General features: G+C 39.6%; 1 protein-coding gene across 4 annotated transcripts in view; it reads right to left on the bottom strand.

Moving 5' to 3' along the window:
• LOC105463741 (zinc finger DHHC-type palmitoyltransferase 2) overlaps positions 1–16,516 on the bottom strand; it is a 111,947-nt gene that overhangs the window by 57,980 nt on the left and 37,451 nt on the right. Inside the window, exon 1 of one of the 4 annotated variants that reach the window (XM_071068592.1) lies at positions 2,373–2,394. The exons of the other annotated variants lie outside the window; for them this stretch is intronic. The gene's annotated coding sequence lies outside the window, so the exon portion shown is untranslated. Of the gene's footprint in view, positions 1–2,372; positions 2,395–16,516 lie in introns of those variants that run through there. 4 annotated transcript variants of the gene reach the window in all.

The raw sequence follows: 16,516 nt of genomic DNA on the forward strand, positions 1-16,516 counted from the left end.
TGAGCTGCGATAATGCCACTGCATTCCAGCCTGGGCAACAGAGCCAGACTATGTCTCAAAAAAAAAAAAAAAAAAAAAAAAAAAAAAAAAAAAGGAATCGCACAATACCAAACACAAAAATGAACAATACTAAGTTAAATCATATAAACCAAGGTATGGGAAGTCTCTTAAGGGTAGGTTATGATCCAAAATATTCGTTTTCTGTGGTTTGGCCTCTAGATCAGCCATCAAAAGCTTCTGCATAACATCATTAACAATATAACAAAAACTAGTGACTCTGTGTTAAGGGAAGCCTACTGAGTGCAACATCCAAACACATCTCCCTTCCAGCACAGCAGACCCGAGGCTGCCCTGATTTTCCTCCCTTACCTGCTGGGCTATGAGATCAGGTGTTCCTCCCATTCCAAGTCTTTGGTGATAATACCTGTATTTGCTACAGCTGTCATAACAAAGTATCACAGACTGTGTGCCCTAAACAGAAATCTCTGTTCTCACATTTCTGGACTCTAGAAGACGGAAATTTAAAAAAATGTTTTAAATTATAAATTAGCAGGGCATGGTGGCATGCACCTGTGGTCCCAGCTACTCAGGAGGCTGAGGCAGAAAGATCGATTAAATCTAGGTGGTCGAGGCAGCATGAGCCGTGATTACGCCACTGCATTCCAGCTTGGGAGACAGAGCAAAACCCTGTTAAAAAAAAAAAAAAAAAAAAAGAAGAAAAAGAATTGAGCTCAAATTGAGGTGTCGGCAGGGTTGGTTTCTTCCTAGGTCTCTCTCCTTCACTTGCAATGACCACCTACTCTCTGCATGTTCACGTCATTTTCCCTCGATGCCTCTCTGTATCCAAATTTCTTCTTTTAAAGACGGCAAGTCATGTTGGGTAAGGGCTTACTCTGATGACCTCGTTTTAATTTAATTATTTCTTTAAGGACCCTTTATCCAAATACATTCTGAAGTCCTGGAGTTCAGTACTTTCACCTAAGAATTTTGGAGGCACGGAATACAGCTTGCAGCATCCTCCAAAATCAGACTGCAGCTTTACAGGAGCATTTGCTGAACGCGCTCTATGCCAGGAATTTGCGCTGCCTCGACCACCCAGATTTAATCAATCTTTCTGCCTCAGCCTCCTGAGTAGCTGGGACCACAGGTGCATGCCACCATACCTTGCTAATTTATAATTTTATTTATTTTTTGTAGAGATAGGGTCTCCCTACGTTGTCTAGGCTGTTCTCCAGCTCCCGGGCTCAAGTGATTCTCCGGCGTCAGCCTCCCAAAGTGCTGGCATGACAGGCATGAGCCACCGCACCCGGCCTTGTGCTCAATTCTTTCAATGTTGATCTCATTTAAACCTTCCAACAATCTGTGAGGTTGGTATTATTATCATTTCAAATGCTGAGAAGACAGTCTCACAGCGGTATGACTTCTAAAGTCACCCAACTCATGACAGGATCTACAGATGGTCCTGTTTGGCCGCAAAACTCATGCAAGGATTCTGTGTGGCCTCCCAGGATCTGTGACATCGGATGCCTCCCAGCCACTGGGTTGCTTTGTCCTGGGCAGCCGTTCCCTTCCTTGCTTGCTCCCAGTTCTTGGTCTGTGTTTGATACTCTTGCCACTCCCTGCTACTTCTGATCTGGGTCACTCTAGAAAGTAGGGTTTAAAATGTCCTCTTCTTGTCACCCTTGCTCCACCAATCAACTTAAAACCTCTGCAAACATATAATTTTACAAACTTTGGATACAAAAAATTCAAATATTTGGCCATATTTCAGGATAGTACCTGAATACGGACTTGCCTAAGCATCCCACTTCAAGAATTTGGGGAGGAACAGGGCTCTGGGTTCCTAGAGGAACAGCAAAATGATGATACTAGAAAGAGTTAAGAGATGGAATAAGAGATGGAATAGGGGCTTCCTGACCTCCATCCTCAGCAGAAGAGAGGAGGAATGATAATTACTCCAGTTTGTACTACACAGGCACACTCCTAAAACACATACCTCACATGGAGACAATGACATTAAGGGAGACAGAACATGGATCTGTCCTGGATGGTAACTCTTAATCCTTACATTTATGAAAGTCTCCAGGTTATAAGTGTTTCTCTCCCCACCCAATCAGCAACATCATTTCTTTATTGTTATAATTTATTGCGTTGAGAAGACTTGAGATCTACTCTCTTAAATAATTGTAAGTGCATAATATCGTATTGTTGAGTATAGGCACAAGGATGTACAGCAGATCTCTAGAACTTATTCACCTAACACAACTGAAACTTTATACCTACTGAACCGCAGCCCACCCCCATCTCCTTCTCCCTCCAGCCCCTGGCAACCACCAGACGGTCTGTTTCTTTTAGCTGACTTTTTTAGATACCTCATACAAGTAGAATAATGCAGCATCTGTCCTTCTGTGACTGGCTTTTTCTCATTTAGCCCAATGTCTTCCAGGTTCATCCATGTTGTCACACGTGGTGGCATTCAACATCATTTCTGTAGCAATTTGATGACCAAATCATTGCTCTAAATAGCTAAGCAGCTCCACCCAACAGAAACAGATGGTGCAAAATCTAACTTATCTAATTGAAGGCTGGGTAAACATTTACTGAAAGTTTGTATTTAAATCATTAGCAATGTGTGGGTCTTTCAATCTATCGGTTCTGAAAAAGGAATAAAGACATCACCTCATAATGATGGCCTTGAAAAACTCACTGCCACTTTCATCTTGGCAAAGGGAAGGACAATTTCGGAATCACTGACTAGCACTAAGCAATGTAGATAAATACGGAAATCTGATCTCAGGGCTGGTCCCCTGATCTTAGTGTCCTCATTTCAAAGCTTACTCAATGGAATCCTATAATCCCTGTCTCAGATTAAAATAGAAGAGGCTCCCAGTGCCAGCAAGCTGTGCAGATCTGAGAGCAGGTTTAAGTTTACTTCTCCTGTTTAGATACAGTTGTATGGGTCCTTCCTTTTCTACACATGGCTACAACTTAACTCCAAGTTCCTATAGTCACTGAATCTTTTCAGCTCCCACCCCCTTCCTTTCCAATTCCAGATGCCCTTCTTGAGGAAAGACCAGCAAGGCCATGACTGACTCCTTAGAACCATGTAAGTCTACAGTGGATCAACACCCTCAACAAAGATCTGCCTACTTTCCACATAATGGTTGTCTATGATCAAGGCGAATGGCAACTAGAGATTCATGTCCTGAAATACTCCCCTTATTAGTCAGAACCAAAATTTTAGACTTGGAAGTGCCTCAATGATTATTTTGTCCAATGTAACAGTCAGCTTTCTTATACATGTGTGGATGTATTTATTTATTGGTAGTATGCAAAAAGTCCCACATGATTCCACTCATAGGAGCGACCTGGAACACTCGGACTCATGGAGACCGAAAGTAGAATGGTGGCTGCCATGGTATATGTATATTTTCACATGTATATTGGTTATTTCATCATTTAAAAAATATATACAATCAAGTAGAAATAATTTTTATAGAGTATTTTTTAATGTCCTTAGATCAGTTTCTTATTATCTGGTATACTCAGAAGTATCATAGAGGACAATGTTGAGAGTTCTTTATTTTTCATGATCAAACGTTAGCTATTTGATTTATTAAGCAGAAAAACCAATGCGTCTTTTCTGCATCTCCAAGGAAACAGGCAACGTTCTAAAACCATCTCACAGGGTTAGGAGCTATATGTTGAGTGCTATACGACCAGAGTACACGCACACATAACACATTTAAAAATTAAACCAATTATTTCTAGGTTCATAAAACTATTTGACACTTATGAGTACTTTACAACTCTCCAGAGAAAGAGACTACGTAAGGATGTAATTCCAACCTTTGTATTTATGAGTTCATTGGAATAAAATTTCCAGTAGCACACCTGAAGAGATGAATTCAAAGATTTAAACCAACACTAGCACCAGCAGTAACTGCTGCACGATAGCACTAGGTCACAATATCCATTAAAATATTCAAGAGTATCCAGCTATTCACTAGCTCACTCTTCAGTATCGGGTCATCGAGAAGCACCATTTTCTTCTGTAACTTCACTGTCATACATTCATAAAGTAAACATACACAATTTTTCTTTGATCCCAGCTGGAATTATAAAATGCCTTTCCCTTCTTATTTGCAGCAAATCATACTCTCGCCCAACACTGCCTTCACCTACAGCATGAGCCCAATCTCTCTGACAGCAATTGCTGAAACAGTATGTATATTCAGTCACAGCCAAAATAAATTTGACATTGTCATTATCTGGCTACCCACAGTTGAAAGATTTCCAAGACTACTGCTTAAAGACACAACATATTGTAATAGTGTAATGTTATATAAGTACCACCTGCTTACATACGAGATGTATTCATTAACATAAGTGAGAAGTTCTAAAAAAATTATGCAAGGAATTGAAGAATCCAGTCATCAGTATTTGGAATGAGTCTCTTCCTCTGCTCAATGTGTAAGCAGCATCTCAGGTTTCCCGCCTGTATCTCTCCCCTAATTTTACGTATGGATTTATGCTTTCTCTCACTAAAATCATTTCACTTACTCTGGGTCTTTGGGCAAAACAAAAACCTCGCTCTTCATTTATAAACCATGTTCAGTCCCTGTGCTGTGGATCAGAATCCAGTTCATGATTAACACCATACATTCACGATGCATTCACGATGCATTCACGTCATATTTCCCCCTCCTCCTCACCCGCTCCTGTTTACCAGTTTGCATACCATTTCCACTTGCTAATATGTTCTTTCAAGATTAAATTTCCATCTGTCATTTATGTGCTCTGGACTCTCTGGCTACTCAAAAACTGTTGTTGAATTCCTGCCTATGTACAGTAAGCCACAGGCTCTCGAGTTTTCTGCCCTGGGCATGCCTGACGACCAGCAGTCTCATAAGGAACACACTACCCAGTAATGAAGGCCACCATATGGGCAACACGGGATTCTTCACAATCCCCTGCCCATCAGCTTTTCTGCTGAACCACGAAATGGCAAGATGGTAAAAACAAAAACACAAAAAATCAAAACAAACCAAAAACCTGCTGCAGTGACATTGATACATCTCATGGATACCTCTAGAGACCTTCAAATTTGGACATGTTTACAAGGGCATATATAGGTTTCTCTGGAATGACACTTCCATCAAAAATCACCTGCTCCAGAAAAACAGTATGGTGTCCTCAAAAAATTAAACGCAGAATTACCAGATGACTGACCAATTCCACTCTTAGGTATCTACCAAAAGAATTTAAAGCAGGGACTCCAACAGGTATTTCTATACATTGTTCATAGCAGCATTATTCACAATAGCCAAAAAGGTAGACACAACTCAAACCACCATTAATGGATAAACAATATCTGATATACACATACCATGAAATATTATTCAGCCTTTGAAAAAATGAAATTCTCACATATGCTACTCTGAAGATATTATATAAGTGAAATAAACTAGACTCAAAAGGATAAATATTGTATGATTCCACTCGTAGGAGTGACCTGGAACAGTCGGACTCATGGAGGCAGAAAGTAGAATGGTGGCTACCAGGGGTCAGGGAGGGCAGAATGAGGGTTAGTGTTAACTGGGAGAATGAGGGTTAGTGTTAACCGCACAGCAATGCAGTTTGGGAAGATGACAAAGTTGGAAAACGGACGGTAGTGATGATCACACAGCATTTTGAATGTACTTAATGACACTAACCTGTATACTTAAAAATGGTTAAAATGGAAATTTTTTATGTTATCGATATTTTACCACAATAAAAAATAAAATAATCATCTGCTCTAGAGCTTATTCTCAAACCACAAATTAAGTTAAAAATCAACATTATCTAAAGTTTTCTCACCTCTGGTCATTTCCATGCTGAAAAGTTTTCATTGTTGTTTAATATCTCAAAAAAATAACCGAAGTGATAAGCAGAGAAAAACAAAGCTTTGTTGAGCTGTGTATGCCTAGCTAGGCATTTCTGCGTGCTAAGTGGCTCATTCATGAGTCTCCCCAGATTATCAGTGCTTGAGATTCAAAAGAATGCCCAGCCAAAATTCCAGTCTTCCTTGACCTTTTCCAGTCAATAGGAAATAGATGAAAGAGAATGTAAAATCCTCAAACTCCAAGGGTCTTGGATAGTAGCTTGATACGTGTATCTATCTTGGATATATTGCCTTAAATCAGAGTTAAATTATATTAGGTATACTCTAAGAAAGCTGAGACAAGGAAAAAAAAAATTGAAACATATGTTAGAAGGTCTTTTTAAATCTAAAAAGGGTAACAATTTTAGCACATTAAGGGCGGGTGGGGGTTAATTATCTGAAAACTACTAAAATGGACTACAGTTATCTCTAGGAAATGCTGTTGGAGTGTTTCCTGCAAATGCATTTCACTTTTTTTTGTGGTTATTTTATAAGTACACTGGGGCAAAAATTTTACATTCTAAATTGTTCTTATTTTTTTTTTTAACTATAGATATATGAGGATATTACTTATTCTATTACACTTATAAAGATAATTTATCTTTTAAATTTTCAAGTGAGTTCTACAATTAATTTTATCGTCTAAATTCTCATTACAGATAACATTTTAATGTCCAGAAAGAAATAAAGGTTTTTTATTGTTATATGTGAAACCATACAAATATTACCAGCTTGTTTATAAACATCTGGATGATCAAACAGTAAAAAGCCAAAATAGATAATCCCCTCATGTAGGATTCAACATTCTTTGTTGCTTGAGATGTCCACCCTGCTCAGTTCGAACTGAACAAGTTCAGCTGGCACTCATCCTTTGATTCATCCAAGAAACATACGTCCCAAATGTTACTACGTGTTAATATTTATGTTAGGCACCCGGGCTATAAGGGTGCATAAACCAGATATGGTTACCGCTCATGAAATTTTCTGTAAATTATTTTCAGATAATAAGAAAAGTTAAGCTTGCCTAACAGAGTAAAGCCTTTTAAATTTGGATTGAATTAATTCAGATATCCCAGCAACTCGTACACTGGTATACGAGATTCTTTTTGGTAACCTTGTAAGTTACACTGAAAGTCATCAGAGTCAGTAATAAGTTCAAAACAAGGGTTCAATGTGCACACTGTTAAATTCTCAGTCCTCCCCCACTTGATGGGCCAGTACATGTGGCAATGTTGATTCCTCCCTCCTCCTTGATACCCTTTCCTCCCCAGGCTTCAGGACACCACACTCTCTCAGTTTTCCTTTCCTTCACTGGGCGCTCCTTCTCAGTCTTCTTTGCTGATTCCTACTCATCTCCTGAACTCTCAGTGTTGGTCATCTTTGGTCCATTTCTCTGCTCATTTGCATTCTCACATGTAGTAGAACAAATGTACCCAGTGCCAAGTCTTTAAATCCACTTATATGCCGAAGACTCCCGAATTTATTCCCGCATTCTATACCTCTCTCCCAAATGCCAACTTCACGTGTGCAACCGCTCACTCAGCATCTCTATTTCACGACAGCACTTCCATTCCAGATCTAATGCAACCCTCCACACCACCTAACTGATGCCTTCTGCATATCACCCTTTCGGTTTTTTGGGTCAAAAACAATGGAATAATTTTTTGACTCCTTTCTTTCTTACACAACTCAAATCTGTAACTTCTGCTGTTGCTACTGTAAAAATACGTCCAGAATCTGATCACCTCTCACCATTTCCAATGCCCATGCCATGGTTTGACACGATCATCGCTCACCTGGATTGATGCAGTAGCCTAGGTCCACAGCGGCCAGAAAGATCTTTTCAAATCTAAGTCGCCGCATATCACCCCTGTACTCAACACCCTGCAGTGGATTCTCATGTCACTCCAAGTAAACCCAAAGTTCTCACAGTGGCCTCTGGCCTGAGGCCCTCCAAGATCTCTGCTTTCTCCCCACATCTCTGACCTATCACCTACTTCCCTTTCCCTTGCTTACTACACTTCAGCCAAAATGACCTCCTTGCTCTTCCTCAAACATGCTGGGCTGACCCCTGCCTCTATGCTTGTAAATCAAAGTCCCTTGGCCTGAGATACATTTCTCCACAATACCCGCATGGTTAAATCTTTCAGCTCCTTCAGTTCTCTGCTTAAATTTCATGAGTCCTTCTCCTTCTCTGGTCACCGTATTTAAAATTGAAATCTTCCTCTGGCATTCTCAGTCCTTCTTGCCCTACTTTTTGCTTTGTGTCATGCCACTGATGATCCTCTAACAAATTATCTAATGTACTTACGTTTTTTATTCGTTTTCTGTCCCCTAATAAGAAATGTAAGCTCCAACATCTGTCAATAGATATTTTTTGAACGAATAAATTAATAGGGTGTCCAATGAATTACGGATGGTTAAAATGCATTCAGTTCTTGGATTTGTTAAAGGGCAAGTTTATGGGAGGCTACGGTGAATCACTACCCTCCTCTCTCTTTGACTGGCATACAGTTCTTTGTTGTGCATATCTTAATTTTCAGTAGGTACCAGTTCTGGAATAAGTTGCATTTTATTAAAATATGCTATAATTAAGACCTTGATTAAGTCAAACTGGTCCCTGCCCTATATCTTTTCCCATTTACTGACCTCCCTGGAGATGCCCTGGCTAATCACTAGTCATAGTTAAGTACATAAATCCCTGACTGCCTTTCTTCCTAAAACAGGTCACATGGAGTTGCCCACTTAGAAATAACTTGATCACAAATTAGCCCCTGGAATTTGGAGCAAGCTTATGACTTTCAGTTTGAGGCTCATAATTGAAATCTTTTTCATGCTCTGCAATTGGCCTCAGGTGTCCCTCATCACAGCTCCAGCTCGGCTGTTCTGGACTGGACTGTCCTTCCCACTAAAATACTGCCAACGGGCTATGTACATTACAAACACAATGCCAAATCACACCATTCCTCACACCCCTACAAATCTAGTGAAAAGCCATACTTCAATTCAGCTACTACCTCTCTGAGAGGACTCATGGGATCCAAAGGGATGAGGGATACAGTTCAGTCTGAATTTTAAGTCACCCTACTCCATACACACCCTTCAAATATGATGAAAATCCATTCACATAATGCAATAAACACAGGGGCAGAATTTAATGTTATCTGTACATAAGAAAATAGGTAATCATGACAAAGCCATTCTGGTTTCCCAAATTTCTCTGAGTTATAATCACATAAAATTCTTGACACTATATGACCTTAGTTTTATAAGGATTATATCTTTTATAACATGATCATGGAGATAGACAACTACCTTGAAACTATTTTATCATTTGAATGTTTGGTTTTAAAAGAATTAAAGTTTTTTTTATTATTGTTTGGTGTACATTTTGCTGATGAACTCCTCTGTACCATTCTGTTCCTCTGGGGCGGCAATGCTAGGGAATAAAAGGTCTAATTAATTTAAATATGGCAGGAATGCTTAATTGTACACTTCACATGAGGAGAAACTTCAGGATACCAGAAAGAAGTACTGGCAAAGAAATAAAACCCAGCCAACTATAAAAGCACTTATTCATTTGCATTTTTAAAATGTAATCCAATCAATAACATACCTCGAATGAACTACCATTAAGGATGCACTTTAGAGTCAAGTGCTAAGGTGACAAATGCAGCATATATTTTCACTTACGAGTATCTCTCAAACAAAAATGGATTTTATAACACTTCAGGCAACTAATATTTATAACTGAATTTAAAAGTCATAGCCAGACAAAACGTCAAATTAGGAAAAATGCTACATAAATGATACAAAGTGTGATATTATCATTTTGAAAGGAAAATTCTCAAGCAATCACGTCTGGTTTCTTTACAGCTATCCTATTCTTCTTAAGAAATCAGAGCATCTACCTCCTCCTTAGCACCCCTCCTCCTACCCCCTGCCTTGATAATTTCACTCTTTTCGCTTTTGGCATTTGATTGAAACAACAATCAAGACAATTATAAAAAAATTCCCTTAAAGGAATTAGGAAAAAATTTTCAACAATTTTCTAATGGACTATTAAAAACCTCATTCAATTATTTTATGCTTTCATTATAAATTCTCTGTAGTATTTCTAAATGGCAATATGTAGTAACAGAATTCCACATAATATTAAAACTGTCTTTCTAATGATCTTTGGAATATTGTTTTCCCAACAGACAGCATTAAGAATCTATGCCATATTCTAATCTGTCATTCTGCAAGTTAGACAAGACAGAATTTCTACATTCATCACGAACAGTGCTGGAGTCTCAGGGGGCCCATGAATCCATCGCTTCCTGGAGAAGAGAAGGCTGGGTGATGTGATACATCTGTCAAAACGCCGTGGTATAAATCAGCAGTATAAATTATGAAATGTAAGTATGCTTCTATTTTTCTGAGAAGGAAAATCACAAATTCTCCATCAAGATAAAAAATAAAAACAAATGAAACAAGAAAATCAATGAGGACCATCTCATGGAGAACCCCTTGCCCCCACATATACTCATCTCATGGAGAACCCCTCGCCCCCATATATACTCATCTCATGGAGAACCCCTCGTCCCCATATATACTCATCTCTGGGATACATTTGTCTTTTTTCTCTGGCTAGCACACTTCTCACCACGGTAACGAATAAAGATCAAACACCTGAGCTCGCTGGACCATGCAGCCTGAGATGTGGGCGCAACCACCTCAGCCCTGCCAGCTGGACACTGCCCAGGCTGGAACACTGCACCCGCTGTTACTAGGTTGGGGGAGCAGTGGTGGTTCCAGTGCTCTGTGGTGACCCTGCCAGGGAAGCAGCTCTTTCCAAAGGCCGTTCCTCGGGTGTAACGTCAGCTCCACTTCACCCACCTGCCCTAGGTTTCTGTCCATTTCTAAGCTAAGCTCTCCAGGCTCGCCGTGGAGTCAGAGAGTTGCATTCACGCCCAGTTTAACCTGCCAGGTCACAGGCCCTGGGCTGAGAGCAGAGTAAAAGTGGCCCGAGCATTGGGTAAGAAGCGAGGGAGCTAAAACAACCTCCTACTTCATAGCAGAGGCAAACACTGCTGCTTATAATCTTACTCTGAGGCTACGTCAACCACTAAATATATGTGGTCAGATCTGTAACTTGACTTAAAATTCACTTCTACTTAGGTGCTCCCCAAAAGCTCTTTATACCTCCCTCATTGTTTATCCTTCTCCACTGGCTCGGCAGCCCACTTACATGTCTAGAGTGAGACGTTTTGCTTTCCATTTCCGCTTTCCTACCACTCTGCTGCGGAAACGGCATCCGGAAAGGGGGCAACCCCTCTCCTCATGCCCAAGCCAGCTAGAAAGCTTTGGTTTTGGGTTTTTTCCCAGAGGTTGTGTTTTTTTTTTTCTTGGCTATTAGGAAAAGATCTCTATTAAGTTCTCTTTTAAATCATTTCTGTGGCGGGAAATGCCTGGGAAGTAAATGCTTTTGAATGAACCCTACTCAAGCCCTTAAGCAGCTGCCTTCTTTCTAAGCTCATGGAAACACACCTTCTCTAGAGACAGTTAATTATCTTGATTTAAGAAACCATCCCGTCAGCTCCTGTTTAATTACTGGAAACATTCCTGCAAGCACCAATTTAACGGCAGGGATGACATTCTTAGTAAGCAATTGCAAGCAAACTTTTCTACAATAAGCCTCAGTTTAAACTGAGGTTTGACCCCTAGATCCTGTCCTCTCACTTATTTGCATTATACAACTGAATAAGACTAGGTAGAAACCACGAGATTAATTCATTCAACATTTATTGCGCATCTGTACATGCTAAGACTGTGCTAATTGCCTTACATGTTTCTCTCTAATAGGGTTTAATAGCAAATAGTAATGCCGCATCGTCCAGTACATCAAAAGAAAAGGAAGTCTCTGACACACTAAATGGAGCCAAGAAAGCATTAAGCAGAGTCTTTTCTCTGACTCCCCTTCCGACCTGACCATTTATATTAAATTAAAACGGCAGCACAGATCAAGGGTTTGGAATACATCATATTTTATCCATTTGAATTTTTAATTTGAAGAAATGTTGAGTTTTTATCACCCTATTCACATAAATTCAAACCTTTAAAATATTCAACAATATCAAGAAAAGTCACAGAACTAATATATTTAGAATCATCATGCCCAAGGTAATAATTTCTTTTTTTTTTTTTTTAATTTTTTTTGAGACGGTCTCGCTCTGTCACCCAGGCTAAAGCGTAGTGGCGTGACCACAGCTCACTGCAGCCTCTGCCTCCCGGGTTCAAGCAATTTCTTCTGCCTCAGCTTCCCAAGCAGCTGGGACTACAGGCAGGCACCACCACACCCGGCTAATATTTGTATTTTTTGGTAGAGAAAGGGTTTCACTATGTTGGCCAGGCTGGCCTCAAACTCCTGATCTCAAGTGATCCTCCCACCTCAGCCTCCCAAAGTGCTGGGTTTACAAGTGTGAGCCACCGTGCTGGCCAACCAGTAATCACTTCTAAGGTGATTTGGGCATTAAATGTTTTACATGCATCAGTTTTCTATGGATGTGCCTTATATTCCCCTTTACACTATTTTAACATTTAAAACAGTTGGCAAAACCAAGTAATGGCAAAAACTACGATTACTTTTGCATCAACCTAATAGAACATCTGTATTCCCAAGATCTACTGCCTGTCCTTTTTTGTAAAAAATGCTTCACTGTCCTACACAGTTTTTAAAGTAATAGTTTAAGTATCAGGAATATCAAGATATTAATAATATAAAGTGACAGTTTAAATCAATAACAAGAATACATACCTTCTTCTGTGCAACTCAAATTCATTTCATGGTGGAAAACAATCGAGAGCCCCAGCAGACTCTATCCTGGAGCCTGCAGTGGCCTTGAATGAATGGAAGGTCATAACTTCACAGAATCCAAGTGGGAGGCTTTATGTATTTTGTTTTTAGGGATGTTTGTTTGCTTGTTTGTTTAAAGGAATGAAAACATGGCTGCGTATCTCTCAAACTGATCCCTAGGTATTATAATTACTGTGGAATATAATAGGCTGCAATCATTGCTGAGGGATGTTTATTAATAAAGACAGCAAAACTGTGAGTAAAACCTCAACAGCCCAGTGGTCTAACTTCCAACGTACTCCAAAGCTCAGCAAACTGTTGCCCAAGGGCCAAGGTTGGCCAAATATTTTTGTTGAATAAAAGCCACGCCCATTTGTTAAAGTCTGTTCTATGGCCGCTCTCTACAATAGTAGAGCTGAGTGACTGGAACAGAGAACATATGGCTTGCAAAGCCAAAAATATTTACTATATAGCCCCAAACTACAAAGCCCTTTAAAACTCTGAAATTGTGTAAAGACTGCTGGCTTATTTGCAGAGCTCTGTCAACTCTTTGTAAACAATAATAAAGTTAAAAAGAGATGCTGAATGACTTCATTGGGCTGAGAGATTTGGAGAGGGGTTTGTTGGGAAAAGGAGACATCTGGATATCCACATCACAGCAGCTAAAGTCATAGTTGACACCGCCGCTAGGTAACTTGGAGGAAGAACATTGAACTTGTGGCAACTGTGGAATTTAGTTTTAACTCTTTCATTTAAAAATAAAGGAGGGATTAGCCTGGATGACCTTTAAGCTTTTCAATCTTCATGATTGTTTAAAATGATGTAACTAAAACCATACGCAAACTCAGAACCATGTGAGTGCAACATCATAATAAATGTCCCATAGCACCTGCCTAAGGAGCAGGAAAGTAATACATTTTAGAAAAATGGGAATTGAACTGGTTACACAAGGGTATGTGGAAGTTTCTTGTGTACTACTGACACTTCTCAGTAAATTTGAAATAAAGAAAATGGTATGAAATACTTAAAACAATTTAAACGTTAGCACTTAAAAGGGGAAACTTCAGTGCCCTTCTTCAAGTAAAGTTAACACAGCGGCAGCCCTAAGGGATCTGTGAAAACATACCCAAACCATGTCGTGTGCTGACTGAATGGCACTGGGAAAGATGCAGATCACCCTCACTCCCTCCCATAGCGCATCCTGAAGTTCCCCTTACAAATGTTACCTTCGAGTTTATCTTACTTGATGGAAATCAACCTCCTAGCTAAAGAGAGCAAAGACAGTTAAGACACAAAAGAAGCCAGCAGTGGAGAGAGGGACTAGAGGGACAGGGGAGAGGGAAAAGGAGTGGTAAGGGAAGGAAAGGATGGAGGGGGAGGAGTACAAATAGAAGAGCCTTGTTAATCAACAAACAAGATAAACGTGGTCCAAAGGATTAGCAGTAGAACTGTCTTTTGTGATCTTTTCTTTGGCAGAATAGGAAGCTGACTTAACCAAAAATACTTGACTCTCACACAATATATGTACATCCCATATATTTTACATATACACATATTCCACAAAGAGCGGTTATTTTTATGAAATACAAACACTAAGCAAAAATTATGCTAACTGAAAAAGTGCCTAGAGAGCCACATACATCCACGTTGTTAAATATAGAAACTAACTGTAATGAGAATCATTATCTCCAGTTTCCAAGGATACCAGGATAAGCACTACTCCTAAATTGCAGTTCATTCAGCAAAGGGCACAGAATAATTTATATTCAGGGTCATCCCTAGCTGAGAGCAGATGTGGAAGGAGGACCAGGGTAAATCACCTTGTTTCTTCTATTCCATTTGCTACCTCATCCAGCTCCCAGCACCCGACCCCCACACTCTGGTCCCAACCTTGGCCAATGTTTTATGCAAGACATTTGGAAAATCTGCTTGTAAATGGCAACTTCCAAGAGGAAAAGAATCTTCAAAAGGCAGGGCAGTCCGAGATGTGATTAATGCTGGGGGTGGGGTGGGGGCTGGTATTTCCATTTGCTTTGTCTGTGAAAAGGAAAGGAGTCTGGTTTTGTGTGTCAGTCACACTAGTCGCCATCTTTCCCAGTGCCTATGAGGAAACTGTACAGTTAATTTCAACTTCCCACTCAACCAAGGCTATGCAAAGCTTGCCACTCATAAACCGCCATGGTCTCTAGAATCAAATTCAGCTTCAACTTGTTCTTCCTTCTTAGACTCTAGGATCTGGATCTTTCATAACAATTACTTTTTGTTTCTACAGCAATAAACATATAAAAGCTACTTTCTGAAAACCTAGGAGCTATTGCCTCTGAATCATTTATTTGTTTATTCAAGACCACTTACTGTTGCTTTCAATGTCGCAGGCATTGCGCCAGGCCAGGCAGACAGGCACTGCGCCAGGCAGGCAGGGACAAGAAGTGATAGGTAAGGTATCAATAATAGGCCATGACAATTAGGCAGTTTTAAAAGAAGCATTCTTCCTCTTAGTCAAATCGTCACTTACTGAAATAGTGATGTGGATTTTATGGACACTCGAGATTTGTCTTATATTCACGGAAAGTACATATAAACACATGATTCATATATAATAGCAATTTTCCATTTCTTTCCTTCTCCATCACCTGTCTACCCAATATAATAGTAAGGCCTGCCATGCAGCACCTCAGCTAGGAGCAGACATCCTTCTAACGGGCAGAAAAGCTCTCTCTCCCTTCAAATGCTTCCTCTAAATGGACATGAGACACTGCCAAGATAAGCGTCTTAGCTTAATGTGATAATACAGGAGAATAAGCTATTTTGATAATGAAGCCCTTCTAGCATGTCCCTTCTTTGCAGGTTATAATGATACTGTTCACTGTCTTTAAGAGGATGAAGGAATGAAATACAACAAGGTTCCCAACAGTTATGTAACATATACAGTCTATCTCAATAAGGCAAGCTATTTCAATATTAACAGTCAATACAAAATTTACCACACGTCCTTTCCTATATATTTTAGATGACTTGACGACCACATACCTAAATGCATTCTCATGATGATGCCTGTACAGCCTCATCTTTTCCTAACAGACTCAAGGTTTTTTTGGATTATTAAGCTTGTTTCTAAATCCCTTAAAGTAATAATAGCAAATTGCAAAGCTATCAAAACCATATAAAATAAAAGTTAGTCTCGGTTCTCTTAAAACTTACATCAGTGATTATTTTGATGTATCATTATGACACTTTCTCACAAGGAGCAACATTTTGAGGTCAGATAGCTTCAGACAAGATTTTATGTCTGAATCTTGAGGCTTTGAAAATGCTGAGGTTGTGAAGATTCAATATAATAGGCCAATATTTAATCTTTTCCCTTGTCCCACCCAAAGCTAGCGCTTGGTAGGGCAAAAACATAGACACTTGGTTAGGTGGAGCACCAAACACAGAAAGCATTCACAAGTCACTGTCAGAAACGTCATTCTCTGCTTTAACATCTTTTTCTGATAACCCAGACCAGTTTTCATAAAACCTCTGTAGGTAGAAACCAGCTTACATTAAGTGACATCATTGTACTCCCTACTTGTGCATAATAATCAACTTTTTAAAAAAATTTAATCTTCAGCACTAGAAGTATCCTACCCACCAATTCAGGAACCTAGAACTCGGACTGGAGCCACCTGGCTCTCTGGATGTAAAAAACCTCAGACGATCACCTCTTTTTTTCTCTCCCTACTGTTCAAACAACTAAATTATGGTTTAGTGTG

This window comes from Macaca nemestrina, chromosome 8 (assembly GCF_043159975.1).
Source record: "Macaca nemestrina isolate mMacNem1 chromosome 8, mMacNem.hap1, whole genome shotgun sequence".
Lineage (NCBI taxonomy): Eukaryota > Metazoa > Chordata > Mammalia > Primates > Cercopithecidae > Macaca > Macaca nemestrina.